We start from the raw sequence: 20,525 nt of genomic DNA, 5'->3' as shown, positions 1-20,525 counted from the left end.
AATGTGCTCTAGTATATTTAGGACAGAGCTGTCTTTGGGACCAGTCCTCTTCTGTATGCCTGTGTGTCATTCATTTTCTCTTTATTTGTTTATTGTTTTTTTTTTTTTCGAGGCAGGGATTCTCTGTTTAGCCCTGGTTTTCATGGAATTCAACCTGGAGATCAGGCTGGCCTTGAACTCATAAATTTGCCTGCCCCTGCCTCTGCCTACCAAGAGCAGGGATAAAAGGTATGCACCACTACACTGTCTTCTTTTATTTATTATTCTGCTATTAACTTATTGTGTCTAGGTGGTTGTTTTCAATCTATTTTGTTTTATTTTATTTTATGAGGCATTTTCTTTATTTTCATTTCAAATGTTATCCCCTCCCCTGGTTTCCCCTCTGAAAACCCACTATGCCATCCCTCCTCTCAGTAATCAACAAAATACCCACTCCTACTTCCTAGTCCTGACATTCCCTTACACTGGGGTATAGAGCCTTCTCTTGAAAAGGAGCTTCACCTCTCACTGGTGTCCAAATAGGCCATTCTCTGCTACATATGAAGCTGCAGCCATGGGCCCCGCCCTATGTACTCTTTGGTTGGTCTTTTTTTAATTGTATATTTTCTTTATATACATTTCAAATGATGTCCGTTTTCAGTTTCCCATCCTTCCAGAAACCCTCTATCCCATCCCCTCCCCACTGCTTTCATGAGGGTCTTCCTCCATCTGGATACCCATTCCCACATCGCATTGTGGTGGCTAGCAAGGTTACCTCTCTGTCTCCTCGTCATTCTACAGCATATTGTTGATCCTGTGGATGATGGGGAAAAGAACACTGGATTCTGACCATTGCAGAGTACCATCCAGTACATCAATCTCAAGCCACACGTGGGTACATCTTCCTCAAAAGTATCTTGTCTGTTCATAGCAGCTAGTTGGCTATTTGTGTACCTGGGCCAAGATTGAGGTGTCTGCTACCTGCACAAGCACTTCCCAATACACTTTGGGGATCATCTGTGCCAGGAAGTCAGGGTTGAACTCCACAGGGTTTTTGAGGATTTAAGTGGCCTGCAGGCTCAGACAGAACACTTGCATGCCCACACCCCACACATGTGAGTTTAGCAGGTTGTAGATTAGCAGTTTCACACTGTCACATTGGAGTTCTTGACAGGACTTATTTTTTTCATCATTAATTTAGTTATCTATTTACAATTTAAATGATAACTTCCTTCACAGTTTCCCATCAACAAATCCCCATTCCAAGCCCCCTCTCCTCCCTTCTCTTTTGAAAAAGATTAGTTTGTGTTATTCTTCCACATCACACTCCATCACTGAGTGAAATCAGGGCAGGAACCCATGTAGAATTATAGGCAGGGTAAATGGAGCAAGGTTGCTTATTGGCTTGTTTCTCAACACAGTTTTCTCAGCTTTTCTACTTACAAAATTTAAAAATGCCTTTTAACTTTTATTTTAATAACATATATGTATATATAAAAATGTTTTGTTTGCGTGAATTTCTGTGGGCCTTTTTTGTCCAGGGTTCACAGAGTCCATAAGAGGGAGCTTGGTCCCTTGATATTGGAGCTTCATGTGGCTGTGAGCTGCCACCTGAGTTCTGTGATTCAAATCCTGACCTTCTAAGAGAGCAGCCAGTTCTCTTAAACACTGACTCATTTTTCAAACACTACCCTCAGGTTGCTTTCTTATATATTTTATCACCATCTTTGCAGAGATAGCACCACTCACTGAGTACTGGATCCTCTCCCATCAACTGTTAATCAGCTGTCTCATGTGAGACTATGCCAGGGCCTAGCAAACACAGACGTGGATACACACAGTCAGCTATTATATGGATCACAGGGCTCCCAATGGAGGAGCTAGAGAAAGTACACAAGAAGCTAAAGGAATCTGCAACCCTACAGATGGAACCACATTATTAACTTATCAGTACCCCGGAGCTCTGGACTCTAGCTACATTTGTACTAAAAGAAGACCTAGTCAGCCATCACTGAAAGAGAGGCCCATTGGACAACCAAACTTTATATGCCCCAGTACAGGGCAACGCCAGAGCCAAAAAATAAATGGGAATTGGTGGGTAAGGAAGTGGGGAGGAGGGTATGGGGAACTTTTGGTGTAGCATTGGAAATGTAATTGAGGAAAATACGTAATAAAAATATTTTTTAAAAAAGAAGGACTGAAGTATCAAAAAAAAAAAACAAAAAAAAAAAAACAAAAACAAAAAAACAAAAAAAGGGAAAATATCCAACAGTCAAATCAGACCCAGAACGACACAAATGGAATGTTTTCACCTATGTATGGAGTTAGCTTGTAAGGTTTATATATGTTTGTTTTTCATTTAGGGTAACAGAGATGAACTATCTAGTAAGGAACCATAAAGAAGGAGGAGCTCTTCCAAGGAAGGGGAAGTAGAATATAGTGGTATAAAGGAATGAAGAAGACACTAAAATAGGAGGGTTAAATGTGGAGGGAAATATCAGGCCAAGCATGTGAGACTAGAAATGTCATAAAACACTAAGTGAAAATCTGCCATCATAAATTTTGTTAAATAACCACAGCAGTAAAATGACTTCTCATGAATCCTAATGGCTCCACCCATATGTTAGTATATATGCCTCAGCCTTCATCAGAGATGAATTTCCTACAAAACTGGTAATAATCACAGAAAGACACAACTGGACAATGCACAGATAGTGAGAGACTCAGAGAATTAAAGATTAAAGAGGATGCCTTTATCGAGCTCTCTTCTTCAAGAATCAGGAATCTATGCAAAGAAAAGTCAGAAAAATAATCCTGACCAGAGGTAGAGATAATGGATAGTATCAATGAATTGTATCATGGGTATTCCATGTTTTTTTTGCCTAATATACACTTAAGAATGAGTGCATATTATGTGTGTTCTTGTTTTTGGGTGATGTTCTATAGGTATCTGTTAAATTCATTTGGCCCATAACTTCTGTTAGTTTCACTGTGTCTCTGAGTTCGATGGTAGGAGGATAAACAGGGAGATGGATACTTTCAGGTCAAATAAGATGGAAAATTTAAAGAAAAATTTCTAAGAAAACAAATAAACATGGCTATAGCCTCATCTAATGTAGACAGATCCAATTTGAGGTTCCCTCTTCCCAGGTGACTTTAGCTTCATGTTAAGAAGGCAAACACTTACTAGCACACACAGGTTAACATAAAAACATTTACAGCCATGTATAAAAACATCACACCAATGAACTAAGATATTATGTGGACGTTCCATGGCATAAATTTCAGAAAGACATAATTTTTTTACAGTTTATCTCAGCTTTAAAGTGTAAATCCTCAAAGGAGGGCCATGGTCCAGTGCTGTTCTCAATAGACAGCTCCTGATTTTCTAGACTCACCTCTTATATTAATCTGTGAAGTCACCTCACAATCTCACATTTCTTCTGCACAGCATTAGAGATGCCAATTAAAACTAGACTTTGGAAGTATATTAATAAGTTGGCCTTATCTTCATATTCCCTGCCCTTAATCATGGGAAACTCGCCCAGACTAGATGTCTCAGCCATTCTCACTGACAGTTTTCCTGGTAAATAGGTGTTTGAGAGAAAGAAATTATTTTAAGACCCAACCAGTTTAGTTTATCAGGATATTTGAAATGAAGCTGACATCATTTCGCACAAAAAATAAAGAGAGTCTCCTGTTTTGTGGAGAACTGAGAGAGAATTAGGGACTGGGGCCAGGAGGGTAAGTGACTATCCTTAAGGAGAGTCAGTCCAGACCTGGAGGCTGGGTCTGACAGCATGCAGAGGAGTGCAGTTCAATTCCCTGCAGCTTCCTGGAAGGAGCACTGTTTCTCTTCAAAATGTGACAGGGATGGCACCCACAAGGGGGCAGAATGCAGTGGTGTTCTAGACTTCTTTTGAGCCATCATGGTACTGATTACCACTCTTTCACTTGCTATTACAGATGAGCAAACTCAATAGGGTGACAAGTAAGATCTGCTGACACCAGAATCTCTAATTTCAAAACCCTTACAGGGAATGCCAGCTTCCCTCCATGCTTGGAATAAAAAGAAAGGATTGGGCTCACAGGACTAAGCATCCTCTGACTAGCTTTTAGAGAAGAGGCTGCACTGAAGTCCAAAATTGAGACTTTGGTGTTTACTGAGAGTTTAAAAGCTAAGAACCTGTAACATTTGCTTTGTGGTACTGAAAAATATTGTTATGAAAAGTGTATGAGAAAATAAAGATGAACATGTAGCTTAAGGAGCACCATTAACCTGATAGAACATCAGGCACCTGACATTCATTTAATACACTGAAATACACTCCAAATCCCAAAAAAACCCTCCTCAAGTGTACATTACAAGTTTCTGCTCCGGCTCATAAGATACAAGTCTTCAAGAAAACACAATATGGCACTAGTCAGAAAAAAAATGTCATTTATTGATCAAGTTGCCTTATTAACAAAAAATATCAGCAATGGGTTGACGTTGCTTAGCACCTACATAAATTTGGAGTAAATGGAAATAAAATTTCAGTAACAGATCAGGAGTACAATAAAAACATTATAATGTTACAGTAATATGGAGAGAAATAACTAGTGTTAAAGAATTCAAAACCCTGTCTAAGCTAGAGATGTGACTCGATGGTAGTGTTTGATTTGCATACATGCTAAACCCACCACCAGAAAAGAAAAACAAAACAGACACCAAAAAAAAAAAAAGATACTCACAATTCAGTTTATCTGTTTGTTGTGAGTAAATCCACAGCAAATATGAATGGTTAACAACACAGGAAGGTATTATGCACAGGAAGTCACACACACTCACCCTCATGCACACACACACACACACACACACACACACACACACAAACACACACAAGGAAAAAGAACACATAAGAAAAAAGAACAGTCCAGTCCAGTCAGGAAGCTATTGAAGAGAGTCCTTTAAAACTTATGATAAAGAAGATAAAGTGTATTTCTTCACAATTGGTGGTTTCTGGTGGACAGTAATTAAGGATTCATTTTTAGAGTTGGTGTTTGATATTTTCTAGGATCTTCTTTTTATAACCCCTAACGCTAGATAGGACAGAAATAAGGGTATATTAGAGAGAGAAATTAGAAAATCTCTGAATTTAATTTTTTTCCTTGTTCTTCTCCTTTAATTATGGCTACTAACAAACCACAACCAACTTGTGTAACCAACCACCAACCACCAGAATAAAAGTACAAGTTTTGACAATAAATCTTGTGCAAAGTTAATGCAGCAGGAGTTCTTCACTAATGGATGTTGTGAGTATGTAAATATAGTATTCCACCAAAGACTTACTATAATGTCTATACTTCTTGCAGTCAGCTGTTTACTATTTTAATATTAGTCATACCTGTTCTATGCAGTGCCATGTGTGTTGATGAAAATAATTTTCATCTCGGGAACACAAATGAAATGCAAATATTGTGTGTAAATCTCTGTTAGTGTTGCTTCATGAACATGATTTATCCATGGAGTTACAGTACTAATGCTCTTTGCATGCAGTATACTGTGTCTTTGATGATAAAGAGTCTCACCGGCGAGAACACACACACACAGGACACACTCAGATCCTTCTGCAGCATAGCTTTAATCCATCTCAAGAGAAAGATGATTAGCTTTTGGGCGAGGAGGCTTAGAACACAGGAAACTCGGTCCTTAAATAGACCACAAGAAGTGTTAGAGACATATTTCACCCTAAGGGCTGCTCACTATCAGCCGATATGACGCCCAGAACAGGAAGGGCACAAAGAATGGAAAAATACCCCAGCACATACACAGACTATTTCTTTACCAGTTAGAACAACGGATGTCAGCGCCATCTTGTAATGGAGATTGAAAGGGCAGCTCCTCACAGTATACATTCAGTGTACATAGCTAGATATTCCTATTTAGTAGTTTATGATATACTAAATATAACATACAGTGTATACTTAGAAGATGAATCCAGTACAGGATTTTTAAAAAGTTGTGTGAGAGCTGTGTGATTATATATATATATATATATATATATATATATATATATATCTTAATAGACTTGGCTGAGTTTCTGGAGCCATTTATGTGTTCTTTTCCAATGAATCATAATTTCCTTTTATTCTGTGACTGGAGAGACAGACTTATTATAAGAAAGAAAACCATTAGCCTGGGATCTCTCCTATTATAAGTATTCCTTGGGTCTGGGTGGCCAATTAGACAGAAACCATGTCTTGGTATACTGGTTGTAATCTGAGAAATTTGTTGCAACCAATCACTCCATCTCTCAGGACACTTGAGTTAATGTAACTTCCTAAAAGGTCTAAAAATTAGAAAGACACACACTAGGTACATGCACACCACACATTCTGACTCTGTCTCTGATTCTGAATCTCCCTTTGACTGTCCCTGTGACTCTGCCTGTCCTTCCTTTTCTCCTTCTTCATTCTCTATCTTAGCCTGTTTCTCAACCTCTGCATCTGTGTCTGCCTGTGTTTCTTCCTTTTCCTCTTCTTTTGCTTGTGCAGCTGCCTATTCATTAGTGCTGAGATATCATGCAGAATAATGTAGTTTTAGAACTGATCTACTGTGGAATTTGTTTTACATCAACACTAGGTGCCTGTCTACCTACTACTAAAACCATTTAATTGATTTTCAATCTTCAATATAATCAGAGATGTATCCAAATTCATAGGGCAACAATTGCTATGTAACTGTCTGATGCTCATCGGTCACTCCACTGTTTTGAACAAAGAGTTTTTTAGTCAGAAGTTTAAGCACAGGCAGATAACATTACTGCAAGCATACAGTCCTGTCTTGATTTCAATGAGGTAAAAATTGGGACCCAAAACTACCAAATAATGTAATGGATTCTTTCTGTTTTCAACTTTCAGGTTTTAAACTGTGTTATCTAGGGAAGTATGGACAACACCTTAATCAGAGCTGGTAAGTGGAGACAGGAAATGAAGCAAAGACTATGGAAGAACTCTGGCTTACTCTCCTCCAGGTCAATGGGATGTGGGGTCCTAGGTGGTGTAAAACAGAAAAGAAAGAAAAAATAAGTATCAAATATATCAAAATTTTTGACCTACATCCACATTTTGAGGTCCTCTCCTAATAGTATGTGTGATCATTTGGAAATCAAGTTTTGTATGGCAATTGGTAAACTGTAGAATTTTCATTATTTCTATTTTATGAATGTTTTACCTGAAGGGGTGTGTCTGCTGCCTGTGCACTAAACTGGACCGTGTAGATATCAGAAGTTAGATAGTATCAGATCCCCTGAAACAGCACTTACCTGTGGCTGTGACAAACAAGATGGGCCCTGGTAATTGAATCCTGGAACCTGTGCACAGGGGTCAATGATCTTATACTCTAAGCCATGTACCACCTCCCCATTTTCTCATGAGCGAAAAATGGTGTAGGAATACAATCTTTCTCAAAAGGTCCAAATTCATCTAAGAGTAAATTAATTCTTATAAGGCTCTCTTAAAAAATCACCACCACTACAACAAGAAAAAAATAGATAAAGAGAGAGAAATCTGAATAGGATGTTTGTGATCTGTGGTGAATTCTGACCAAGAGTAAGCTAATACACTATATAAAGCTGTACTGAGAAGCATTAAGAAGGCATGTATCTCACTCTGACCAGGGCTAAGGTTGATTTGACTGTATTGGCTTTATTCTTCTGGAGATTCTTGTCAGGAATGGTGACGTTTTACCAGACCACAACAGGAAACCTTCCATATGTCTCCTTTGGTGTCTGGGCATAGAATATGTGAGATGCATCAAGACTGATTAAAGGTCATGTTCCCTAGATGTGAAACTGTTTCCAGGAATACGATGATATACAAAAGGTCAGCTCCAGAATACATAGCATCAGGTCTTTCTTGGCCAATTCAAAATTGGAGCCAAAATCTCAAGAGACAATGTATGTATTGGACAGACTTGCTGCTATCACACAGGTCGAGGCTTCAATTTCCAGCAATTACATTGTGACTGTTTCTCTGTCTCTCTATCTGTCTCTCTATCTGTCTCTCTGTCTCTCTGTCTCTCTGTATCTCTGCCTCTCTCTCTTTCCTTCTAACTTCCCCACTCTCTGTATTGCTATCTCTCTGTATCTCAGTCTCAGTCTGTGTTTCTCTCTTTCCCTCTCACTCCCTGCCCCCCCTTTCTTTCTCATCCTCCCTGTAATTCCAGCAGCATATGATGCTGTATCCTCTTCTGTCCTCTGATGTATTACATATATGAAGTGTCCATGCAAACTGTAATGTTAGCAAACAACCATATCTGCCTTCGCAGATTGAAAAAATAAATAAATAAATAATGTCTAGATTAGGAGTCTCAATCATCTGTGAAAGGTAGGAGAGAGTGATCACTGTGTGTCACCTCATTTAGAAACAGAGTACCCAAGGAATAGAGCCTATTCCCCACACCTATGGAATGAACACCACATGCAAGAGGAGGGATTTTGGAAGAGGAACTCATTCCTGGTCTTTCCAAGAGGTGTGCTTTGGTGGGTGAGCACATCAACAGAACAGAGTTCTCACAGCATGTAATTGCCCACTCCCACCAGAAACCAAAGTCACCTTGGTGGGACCAGGAGCAGTTCACCTGCCTCTTCAGGTTGCTTTTGTTTAACTGCCTTTGGAGACAGCAGTTGGAGCTGCTGCTACCTGCTGGAAAGTTGGCTTCTAATGGAACAATTCATTGGTCTGTAGAATTCAAACAATTTTGGACCCTATGAAAGTAATGGATTGTCCAAATGCTTCCGGACTGAGAATCTTAGGGAAGCTCAAAGTTTTTTCTTAATCTGCAATGTCATTTAGACATTAGAGCAAGCAGAGATGATTTGCTCCTTCTCTTAGGCAATCAGATTTTATCCTGGATGACAACCGTTGTGAGCCTTGAGAGGGTTTGCTGGAGGAGAAGGGATATTGACAGTGCTCTACCCAACCTGCAAGGCACACAGCTAGACCTTGTTCCCTCTGATGCATAGAAGTGTCTGATGGTATTAGATGGGATTCTTGATGAGGACAGAATCTGAGGAAAGGTTCCTGGTAGAGAAATGAAGTGCAGTTATACAACCTAGAAAGTATATACCATTGATCATCGTGAGCCTGAAACAGAAAGCACCCAAGCATTGGACCTAATGTATGATTGGTGAGACAGATTGAAGAGATTTTGTTTGTTTTGAATTCTCTGTATAGGTATGGATACATTGTCTCATGGGAAGGGGGAGTGTGGACTCCTGTGGTTACTAAAATAGAAGAAGTTGTAAACAGCCTATGGAAATGTGGCAAGTCCAAGTGTATGCTGTGCATGAGCTGCCAGTGTTCAGAAATGCTGAGCCATCACTTCAGATTCAATAAGATATTTAAAGAAGAAAACCAGAAGAAAAAACTTAAGGGGACTGTTGTGAATTTTAATGAGACATTTTTAATTATTTTTACTGATTTATATAACATATGCCAAATGGTGTGTCCAGTCTTTTAAACATGGCTTGATTGTTCCTTTCAAAGTATCTTGATTATTACTCCCAGAGACAGGATTTACAATCTGTACATTCAAATTCTTCTTTGTACTTCCCAATTCCTCCCTGTTTCTTTTGTTTTTCTTCTCTGGAAGTGGATATTTCTGTATAGCCCTAGATTTCTGTGCCTTCCTGTGCAGATCAGCAGAGAATTCATCTCTACCTGGTTTTGATTCCCATATCCTGAGATTAAAGTCCTTTCTAAGCAGATCTCAACACCTTTTTTTAAATTTTTCTGTCTCACAGTTCTTGAAGAATAGATGGGGGAGCAGAGAAAATTTCACCCCAAAAAATTGGCAATTAGTGGCTGCAGGTGTGAGGGCCAGTTTTCTTCATAGATTTGGCTCCTCAGAGGCTGCCCATGTTCCAGTGGATGTGTTTCCCTAACCCCACATATGTAGTCAGCACTAAATTCACTCAGTGGTCTTTATTAAAATGTGCATGGAATTAAGGCTAAAAGTGATACAGGAGAAATGGAGAGCAATTCAAGGAGGAGAAGATGGGGATGGATTTACTCAAACTCATTATGTTTATGTACAAAGTTCTTCAGCAAAACATTTAAAACTAAGTAAGTAAGTAAATAAGTAAATAAGTAAGTAATAAGCAAGCAAGCAAGTAAGTAAAAAATAAATATATGAGTAAATAGACAAATATATTTTTATGTAATCTCACGTGCAATAGGCATGAAAGTGTGTGTCTGTGTGTGTGTGTGTGTGTGTGTGTGTGTGTGTGTGTGTGTGTGTGTGCGTGCGTGTGTGTGTGTGTGTGTGTGTGTGTGTCTTTGTGTGTGTGTGCATACATGCATACAGGAGTGTTTGCAGGTATGTAGCAGTTTGATGATTAGAATATCCTTGGCCCATGGGAAGTGGCACTATTAGCAGATGTGGCCTTGATCATTGTGTAGGCTGGCTTTTATCTAGTGCTCAAACTCTACCCAGTGATGAAGAGAGATGCTTTTCCTTGCTGCTTTGGCCACAAGCTTCCTCCTGTTTGCTTTCAGATTAAGATATAGAAAACTTCTTTCCTTCTACATCACCCCTTCTACCTGGATGTTGCCTTGCTTCCCACCATGATAATAATGTACTGACCTGACCCTCTAAAACTGTAAGACAACCTCTATTAAATTTTCCTTTATAAGAGTTGCCTGAGTCATGGTGTCTCTTCACAGCAATGAAACCCTATCAAACATAGGCAGAATCTTAGCCTGATTTTTAATGTTTTCAAGATGATTACAGCCAACATGCAAGCACAAAGTAAAGATGATGAAGGAGTCTTATTTTCACATTGATTCTTTATGTTTGAATGAAAGCTGGGAATTGGAAGAATTGGAGAGTGATGGAAAGGAGAAAGTAAGAATGCAAAGACCTGTTGGGCTCCTGCCACTTGCTTTTGCATTCAATATTTCAAATTTTAAAACAACAACCAACAACAATAACAAACAATGACAGGACGCCCATATAACAGACTCAGAGAGAAGAAACCAAAGGACATTACCTACTTGTACCTCACTCTCCAGCTAATGTCTGGTGTATTGAGCCGATGGATTTTGCTGTCAAACCCTGATGATTAATTCCTAGATTGGATCCACTAACACAATGATGAATGAAACTGTGGCCAATAGGGACAGACTATTTTTTTTTATCCTGTACAATCAAACCAGTAGGGAAATAACAAGCACAACTCACATATATGTATATTTGTTTTTTCACACTTACAATTGGAATTGTTACTATATATCCCGGTTCTTTGCATTTTATCTCCATTAGTGTATTGTTTTCACTCCTTACTTGCTACATAGATAACTGCTTCTTTTACACTATGTTTCATTTAGGGTGCACAATGGAAGCTAAAGACTAACTCCATCCATTACAAAGCAGGGCTCTCTGTCCTTTTTCCTGAATTGAAATGAAACTATTTTCAAAAAGTATTTTACACATGCCTGGTTCAGTTTCATTAAGATTGGGTGTGAAATTTCCCCACAGTCTCAGGTGTCTCAAACTAGTGGAACAGTCTAGCAAGTTTGTGGAACATTTGGGACTGTTCCCTAGCAGAAATAGGTTACTTTGGCATAATTGAGGGAGCTGGCTATTTCTGACCTAACACTTGGCTGCTTATTCCACAAAAGTGTAAGAAGGCCCCATGCTGGCCCTCAATGAAACAGATCAACATTTTGTTTCCTGCCATGCTGTCCCAGTCATGACAGTTTGTCCCCGGTGAGTGTGTGCTCTAAATATCTCTTCTTGGACATTGATTGTATCAGGAGTTTTGACCCCTTGATATAAAAATAATTATTGTAATTGCAATCTCTGCTTGTGTGTTTTGTGACACATAGAAGGCTGTCAATTTTGCCTACATGAATGTTTAATGTGTGTTTTTTTCTTTCATATTTAAAATTGTTCTCAATTTTCATAAGAGTTTCAGCATAACCTTCACATTTAGGGACACAATCTTCCAAATGGCTACTCCTCTGGATCTCAGTAAATGGGAATGTTCCATAGCTTCATGGCCTGAGTGAGAATTGTCAATTGCTTCTATTTCCATTTTTAGATCATGGATGGTTTTGTTCTCCTCCTTCACCTGTTTGATTGTGTTTTCCTGAATCTATTTAACAGATTTTTGTGTTTCCTCTTTAATAACTTCTACATGTTTATCTGTGTTTTCCTGCTTTTCGTTAAGAGAGTTACTAATGTCCTTCTTAAAGTCCTTCATCATCACTATGAGAAGTGACTTTAGATCCATGTCTTACTTTTAGGGTGTGTTGGGGTATCCACTTGATATGGTGCAAGTGTTGGGTTCTGATTATTCCAAATAACTTTGGTTTCTCTTGCTTATTAACTTATTCTTGCCTCTCACCATCTGGATATCTCAAGTGCTACATGCCCTGGCTACATCAGACTGTCCTTCCTGTGATATTGGTTGTGTCATAACTCTTCAAAGTCTAGCTGTCTCTGTGATCCTGTTATTACGGTCTACTGTGATTATGAGATGCTGGGTGTGTCTGACATCCTGGGAGTCAAGCTGCCCTTGGAACCTTGAGATCCTGGTGTGACTAAGCTCCTAGGATACTGGCCATGTTAGATCTTCAGGTAGTGGAGCTTCCTCTGGGTGTTATGGGGCTGGCTGCTGAGTTTGCATCCAAGGACTGCTCAGGGCCCTGTCCCAGACAGAATGGATGCAATCCATACCACTGGTCTGGTGGAGTTCCTGCATGCCTGTGTCTTTCTGGTACCCTCTACTCCAGGTGTTGGGGAATGATGTTGTGTCTTCCTCCTGTCTGATCATCGGATTTTATGAATGTTAGATGCCTGGCAGTGGAGTTGCCTCCGGGTGTTATAAGGCTAGCTACAGAGTTTGCATGCAAGGTCTACTCAAGGTTTTGGCTCCAGAAATAAAATATTTTTAAATGATGTTTCTTGTAAACTTACCTGTCTCCAAAAGTACCTGAAATATTTTTACAGGGATTGATTTAATCTCATAAATTGATTAAGGAGAAATGACATCTTGATGATTTTGATATATCCTAACAGGAAAAAAATAATGGACATCTCCCACTAAGTAAAAAATATTTCGGAAGCCAGGTGGTGGTGGCACACACCTTTTATCTCAGTTTTTGGAAGGCAGAGGTAGGCAAATCTCAGTTTGAGGACATTCTAGTCTACAAAGTAAGTTTCAGAATTGCCATATATATTAATAATAATAATAATAAAATAAATGAAAAACACAGTATTGAAAAGGAATGATAATTTTAAATTATGTACATATGTGCCAAATGTCCCTGTGTACATATGTGAATACACTTAAGTTTTTTTTTAATTAAATGTTTTCTTCATTTAGATTTCAAATGCTATCCCAAAATTCCCCTGTATGTTCCCCCAACCCTTCCCCTTACCCACTCACTCTCATGTCGTAGGCCTGGCATTCCCCTGTTCGAGAGCATCAATAATAATGGAAACAGAGAGAAGCGGCTGAGCCTGGAAACCAGAGAGGGGGCTAATCATGGCACTCAGTTTGCAGTTTAGTTTGTTTCAAGAAACAAATATACTTTCTATCAATGAGATTTGTAAATGAACAGGAAATATTTTCATCTCTCAGACTGAAGGTGTTTATTTTATAGTGTTTATAGATTTTTGGGGACTATTTTATTATAAGCAATTAAAGCCAGGTAAGTTTTTACATACCTGTAATGGTACTAGCATGGAAAGCTGAACCTCAACACTCTAGACCTTCCTGGAGAATACAAAACATACTAACTGCCTATCTCAAAAATCAAATGAAATGAAATAAAATTAAACCAATGTACCTTTGGTATTTGTATATCATCCCTTTGGAAACTAATAAGATAATGAATCAAAAAATAAACTTCAATTATTTTATTAGTCATAAACATAATTAGAAATGATAAGAAGGTTAAAAAATCAATACAGATAGGGGAAGGGAGAGACCTGGGTGGGAAATGGGACAAGAAGGAGAATAGAGGAATTTTATCAGGTACTGTGGTTGTGGGAAACAGGACTGAATTGATGAAGACCAGCAAAAAGAATGGAAACAGGCAACTTTGTGAAGGAGGAAATGAGAAAACGCTCTAGAGTATACCAGAGACCTGGGATGTGAGAGAGTCTCAGGAATTTAAAAAAAAAAATTAGATGAAATGCCCTCCAGTGGGGAGAGTGGAATTGTAGAGTTCTCCTCCCAGCAATCCTCTCCTGTATGTGTGTTGGAGGCCTCATATCAGCAGGTGCATTCTGTCTCTTTGTTGGGCCACAATTTCAGACATCTTGGGGGAACACTTTAATTGAGACAGGTATCCTACCACAGGGATGCCCTCTTTTTTAATATCTTTGACCTCATTAATTCAACAACAGGGGTCAGATGCTTCAATCCATTGATTGGGTGAAAATATCTGCATCTGAATCATAAAGCTGCTATTTGGGTCACTAGGAATATTTCTTAAACTTGTTGCAGTGGGTATAATAGCTAATAAATAGAAAAAAATCTCTAAAAATATATATTGTATATTGTAACAGAAATATAATGTTGGTTCTAAGGCCTCTGTTTGCATTCAGTTCAAGATACAGGCATTAATCTGTGTTTCTCTGTGTTTCTTATAATGATGGTGGGTAACTGAAATAAGCAAAGCTAAACCAAACCAAACCAAAAGAAACAACTGCGTCTATACATTGTCTCTTCTTCTACTGATTCACAAGTTGTTAAAGTCCATGCTCTTGGATGTAATTACAGTTTGGAATTGTCCTCCCCCTACTCTGACTCAGAATAACAGTTTGCATGAGCTCAGATACCTTACTTTGTAATCTGAGTGCATGTGTGATTTAGATATTAGTTGATTGCTAAGAGAAAGCACAAACTGTGTAGGAAAGTGAATGAATGTTGCAGATGACATGCCAATATCATCCCCTTTGTAGGAGAGAATATAAGAGAATCTTTATTCATACTAAGAGTTAGAGGAATATATATATTGAGAGAGAGAGAGAGAAAGAAAGAGAGAGATATTTCATCACATAGAATAGAATATTGTAGAGCACTGATATCAATTTTAGTACTTATATTATATATTGCTTTTGCAGAAGACCTGCTTGCAATACACAGCCTCTGTATGTTTCTGAATTCAGATACTTATAATATGAATGCTAGGATGACTGTACTTATGAAGAAATAATGAGCAGGTGAAACAGTCAGATGCAGATGTATGCAAACAACCAATGGACAGAATCTGCAGAACCATTGGTTTAATTTGAGAAAGACTGAAGGAGGCTGACAGGACCAGTTGTCTCAAATACTATGGACCTAGAATTCTCCCAAATGCTAGACAACCAAACAGGCAGCATATATGAACTATCAGAAGGTCTCTAAAACATACACAGAAAAAAATCTGCTTGATCTCTATTCAATCAGAAATGATGTACCAAATTCTCAACAAACTAGAGACATCAAGGTGTTTAGAGATCTGGTACGATGGGGACTTGCCCTTGGAGACAGGGGATGGGCAGTAGATATGGGATGTGGAACAGTAGGAAGGTGGACAATGAATGAACTAATTAATAAAAAATAATAGTGCCACATAATCAGGTCCCCTATACTCTAATTCTGCAATCAGAATCCAAGAAAACTCACGTTCCCATAATAACATACTCAAAGAAATTAAATATATATAACTGAAATGTCATGATTTTCAACTTTATTTTACAAAGAAATTCACTGGAACAAAGATTTTCTTTGGTTGAACTCATTTACATGCATTTGCTCTCCTAGTGTACCGAAAATATAGGTTATTCTCCATATAAAAGGCCAAAAATATACTAACATAGCTTTCATCTGGATACACTCCAATTTTATCTTTCATTAGAATGTAATCTGGATTCATTTGGACATAAATTAAATTTATATTTAAAATTCATTTAGTTGGTGTAAGGTGGAGGTAAGGTAAAATATCAGGGTCATGTTGGTTTTCATTTCTCTACTGATATGATCATTGATTTCAATAAACAATACCCTGCTGGGGGCTGAGAAGATGGCTCAGTGGAGTTCATGTATTCTCAGCACCTCTGTAAAATTCCAAGCATGTCTATTCATATCGGCAACACTGTGGGGTGGAGACAGGTAGATATCCCAATAGTGTATTGGCCAGTCAAACTAGTCAAAATGGTGAGAGGGTTTCACTCTAAGAGAGCAAGTGTTGAAGATATTCTACTCATTACTGAACATATGTGTATGTGTGACATCAGACTTGGGAACAGACACTGCACTCATATACAGACACTAATCACCCTACCATACCACCCATGAAACCTTGAGTTCCGCAGATTTATATCCCATGTGTCTCTAAGTATGAAATACGAAGTTTTATATTCTCATTGTCTTGTTAATCCTGTTTTCTGTCAAATGCTAGAAGCTAAACCAATGTATTCTCAGACTCTGGATGGTACGTCATAACTTTTGGTCTTTCTGGAATAGCAACCAACTATCAGCAGAGACACTTTTCAATTTACCCTGGCTTACAGGTTCAGAAATTCAGTCCATTATCATCAAGGTAGGAATATGGCAGGATCCTGGCAGGCATGTGCATTTGGAGCTGACAGTTCTACATCTTCATCTGAAGGGTGCTAGGAAATGATTAGCTTTCAGGCAGCTAGGCAGAGGGCATTAAAGTCCATGTTCACAAAGATAAATTTCTTTCAACAAGGCCAAACTTACTTCAACAAGGTTATTAGCTTCCAGTAGTGCCACTCCCTAGGCCAAGAATAGTCAAAATATCAAATGTGTTTTTGAATGTTTGTGTTTGTGTTAGTTTGGGTTTTATTGCCTTGAAGAGTCTCCAGGATCACAGTAACTCTTGAACACTTTGTAACTTGTTTTCAGAGGTTTACTCCATTATTATCATGACTGGAAATATGGAAGCATTCAGACAGACACAATGCTAGAGAAGGAGCTGAGAGTTTTACATCTTGATACACAGGTAGAAGATGGAGACTGTGTGTCACACTGGGGACAGCTTAAGCATAGCGGACCTCAAAGTCCACAAGCACAGTATTACATTTCCTCCAACAAGGCCACATCTACTCCAACAGGGTCACACATACTTCAACAAGGCCACACCTCCTAACAGTGCCACTCCTACTGGCACTATTTGTTCAGGATCTTTAAAAGTATTCTTAAAACTTTTCAATGGACAAAAGGTAACTTTAATGAAATAAATACAGAACGAATGAAAAAATTAACTGGAATATGGATGTCTTGGTTACTGTTCTAATGATGTGAGACATCATGACCACACCAAATTATAAGATGAAATATTTAATTGTGGTCTTACAGTTTCAGAAGGCGACTCCAGGACATCATGGTAAACACCATGGCAACACGCAGGCACACATGTGTAGAGCAGTAGCTGATAGCTCACAAGCAATACTACAGACAACAAACAGAGACAGAGAAAGACAGAGAATGAAAGAGAGAGAGAGCGACAGAGATAGAGACAGAGACAGAGACAAAGAGACAGAGACAGAGAGAGAATGAGGAGAGAGTAAGAATGAGAGAGAGAGAGCCTGATGGATTTTTGATATTTCAAAGAATAGGGACAAATCTCCTTTAATAAAAATACAAATCCTAATTCTTTCTTAACATCTCACCACCTGGAAAACTAACACCTTTGAATATTTGAGCTTCTGTGGGCCACAATTTTTCAAACAACTAAAGTATGTAAAGGAAAATGAAATCTAGTAATAAGTGTCCATGTCACTTTGTAGTATATCTTATATCATTACTTGTCTTTTCTCAGAGGTAAGGATTATTTGAATAACAAGAGACTAATCAGTCATCACTATCACATAAGCCAAACACATCCTAACCCTGCCAGATTTCTACTTGAATAATCACATTGACATTACTTATTTGTACGGTAACATAGCCCTTCTCCCTGATTTAGTTAAAAGTTTGGGACCTGTTGATGTGCAATTAATTTTGTTCACAATGGGACAAAACAGAAGCCTACAGCATTGACTGTATTGTTCCTGAGAGCTGAAGATTTCACTTCCATTTTATACAATGTTATAAATATGATTTTAACACAAGCCTAAAATCTCAAAAAAGCTTTGTTTTCATATTTTCATTATTTACAGATCATTCTATGCTATATAAAGGAACATAGAGGAGGAAAGCTGTTTGGAGTCACTGACACACACACTTAACTGAGGTTTCCTTTGCACAGTAAGAAGATATACCCATCATCTATATCTTGGGAGTTTGCTCCAGGAACTATAATGATATAAAGTCCTCAGGTTTCTAGTCTAAAACAACATTGCTTTTGAATATAAGCTATGCAAAATAACCTCTTGCATATTTTAATCATATTTATGTGAGTCTGCATAGAGAACTGTACAGGTAAGTTCAGAGGCTAGGGAAGGGTATAGTGTGATCTACTCTTTTCCTCCATAACTTATCCCCTTGTGACTGGGTTTCTTGCTGAGCTGGCTTTCAGGAAGCCACAGTCATCTTCCTGTCTCTGCCCCTCCCAAAATCATAAGCACTGGTGTTGTAGGTGAATGTTTGAACACACACATGGCATTGTCTCTGGGCCATATCCCCTGATCCTTCTTTATTTTAAATAATCTCTGGATTACTTTTGCACTTAATGTAATGTAAGTGCTATAAAATGAGTTGCTATTTAGGAGATTGAAATATAAGTGGTCTGTATATATTCAGTAAAGACATTGTATATTAAGAACTACATTAATTAATTCCTTGAGAACTTCATACAATTTTTTTGATGGAATTCACTTTCCAATTCTCTTGATAACTCCTCCCAGACTAAAACCAGACCCATTCCCACCTTAATCCTCCTCCCAAGTTCAAGTCTACTTTTCTCCCCTTTGATACAACCCAATTCAAATCAATTGTGTTGCCCATAAACTCTTGGACATGCGGCTACCTGTAGAGCATGGCAAACCTATCACATACAAAAGCCTTACCTTTGATGAAAACTGATTCTCCATCCTTCATCAATAGTCCATATATTCTCAGATGGGGATGATGGATAGTGATACCATACCACTTAGGGATGCAAGGCAGACTGGCCTGATTTTGTGCAGATAGAGACATACAGTGTCTCAGTGACCTCTCTGCCTTACAAGATTTTTACCATCTCTTCCGTGAGAGTTCCTAAGACAAAGCTACTCTACTGCTTGCCTCTTTCTGTGAGTATGTGTGTATGTACAAATATGTCTATATTATACATGTCTCATTTTACATGCAAGTCAACACATAGTGTTGTTTGAAATCAACTGCTGGCACTATTTCACACTAGGCAATATGCCTTGAGGCAGACTTGGTGGACTCCGTAACAGACAGAACCTAGAGATGGCTAGAAATCATCCCAATTAGTTGTAGTATAGGTGCAATTTACACTTTTGACCTACATTTCTGTGTTCACCCTATGGTTTTAAGATGCAGAGATGGGGGACAAAGACCCTTAAATTGCATTTCAATTTCGCTCTTCTTGAACTCACATTTATAAAAGCTCCTGGAGGTGCTGATGCTGTTTACCTGGACATTTTCCTTTTGGAACTGCTTGATAGAGATACCCTTAAAGAGACAGATAGATCCTATCACTTTGTGTAGCATAAAGAATGCTGTGGTGAAATGGGTTTGAAATGTCTGTCCTGGGTCTTTGATGAAGGTTTTGGTCCGAAGTACAATGTTCATAGGTAGAACTATATACTCAATCTGAAAAGTGATTGGACCCTGAGGGCTTTAATCTATGCGTTGATTGATGGGTGTGAATGGAAGGGGTGAGAAACTTGTAAAGGAACATGGTCATTGGGAACATGTCTTGGAAGCTGTTTATTGTATTTGGTCGCTTCCTGTGTTGATATTTACTGTCTGCCAATAAGTTGGACAATTGTGCTCATTCATGCCCCTTTCATACTCTTGTGACCATGGACCTGTTTTCCTTGTTGCTAGGCATCTTGTAACAGTGATGAAAACGATTGACATGAATATGACTCATTAGTGATACTGAACTCTCTGGTCCAGAGGAACCATGGCTTAATTCTTTAAGTTTTTTTTTTCTAGAAATTTCATGCTAACAGTAGACCCAAAGTTACCAAAAAGTTGTATCTGGAATATTCAGACAGTGTATCTGTTGTTTTAGAAATAAAGAACTTTGCAGCTTCCCACACTGATCCTCCCTCTGCCTTCAGTACTGTATTTTAATAGATTGCAATATCATATGAAGAAGCAGAAAATGAGGGGAAAATGGAATGGAGGTGAAAATGTGTTAGAATCATTAAATTATACACTTAAAGAAATCAATTGATTTTTTAGTATACAAAGGAAACTTCAAAAAAGCACTGAAAAGGCTTGGCCAACTGTGCAGCTGCTCATGGGAGTTGGTATTTGTCATATCTCCTGTGATGTATCTATTAATAGTAGTGGTTTTATTACAGATGAATAAGACACCAATATATGCATGAAGGGATAACACTGAGTTGCCCC

This window comes from Mus musculus, chromosome Y, assembly GCF_000001635.26.
Source record: "Mus musculus strain C57BL/6J chromosome Y, GRCm38.p6 C57BL/6J".
NCBI lineage: Eukaryota > Metazoa > Chordata > Mammalia > Rodentia > Muridae > Mus > Mus musculus.
This window is presented reverse-complemented; position numbering follows the sequence as displayed.